This window comes from Dipodomys spectabilis, unplaced genomic scaffold, assembly GCF_019054845.1.
Source record: "Dipodomys spectabilis isolate Male_0828 unplaced genomic scaffold, ASM1905484v1 ptg000547l, whole genome shotgun sequence".
Lineage (NCBI taxonomy): Eukaryota > Metazoa > Chordata > Mammalia > Rodentia > Heteromyidae > Dipodomys > Dipodomys spectabilis.
The window spans coordinates 3,080,572-3,081,924 of record NW_024871224.1 but is presented as its reverse complement, the minus strand read 5'-3'; positions in this window follow the sequence as shown (position 1 = coordinate 3,081,924).

Here is a 1,353-nt window from a genome sequence, read left to right as displayed (position 1 = left end):
GAAAACTTCATCCAGGGCTTTTTGGAACTGCAAAAATATTGCCCAATGGCTGTCTGTAATTGTAATAACTTCTTGGGGCGTCCTGCCTTTTAGTAGGACAAATAAGGCACACACTATCTTTAGGGACAGGAACCCATGGAAACAGCCAATTGGTTTCCCCTAAAAGGCTCTGAAATTGGGATAAGGTCAGAGAGGTTGGAATATCCAGCAAAGGCTTAAGGAGACTGGCCTGAGTCAAGGTAAGGTGGAACCAGAGCACCTTAAAAGAAGGTAACTTTTGAATTATATTGAGTGCTATGGTGAAGCCCCCCTTTCTTAATATGATGCGAACCTGGGCCAGAAGGCCCTCCAGGTGTCCTAGGTCTTGGTGCCCCACAATTATATCATCCGGGTAGGCAAACACAAGAGAGGTATCTGAACCCAGCACAGGCCCTAAAAGTGTGGCCAAGTATTGTTGGCAAAAGGCCAGGTTATTTGCCATTCCCTGTGGCAGCACCGTCCATTCAAACCTCCAATCAGGCAGGGAAAAATTAAGAGAAGGGATGGAGAAAGCAAACTTTTTACAGTCATCTGGATGCAGGAGGATAGAAAAAAACAATCTTTAATATCAATCACACCAAGGTATATTCTGAAAGTATAGCAGGAGTCCAGGGCATACCTCTTAGGGATGTTCCTACTAGCTCCATCCTTTCATTTACGTTTCATAGATCTTGGAGGTTACACCTAGCCCCAGAGGCCTTTTGAATAACAAATATGGGTGTGTTCCAAGGACTCATAGAAGGGCATATGTACCCAATGTTTATCTCCACCAGAAGGTGGAGGAATACAAGTTTAGGTTTTATCAATGGCCACCACTCCACCCAGGTAGGGCTTCCTATCTAAATCAAACTTGGATCCACAATTCTTTTTCCAATGGTATCTCTTTCTGCCCCTGGGTCAGGGTGTAGGGGGAGGTTAGGCCCCCTAGGGCCAGTTGGCAGGGGATTTTTGTGAACAGTCCCTCTTAAAGTGCCCCTCCTGCCCACATTTAAAAGAAGTCCCTTTCCCCGATGGTCTTGGGGTTCCTTGGCCCTGGGCTGTCAGTGCTTGAGTAATAGCCACAGTCATTGCAGATGTCTGAACATGTAAAGCTAAAGCTAATGATTGGGACTGATGCTGTTGCATTCCCACATCCTGTGAGGCCATCACCCATCTTCTCAGAAAAAACTCTCTCAATCTCATGCAGGCCATGTGGTGGTCTGCATTCATCTCTTCCCAGAGCAGCAGCTTTACAAACTGATCTTGGAGGTTCTCTGCTGGCAGCTTGTGGTTAATACTCTGTTGGACTCCATCTACAAACTCAACTAGAGGCTC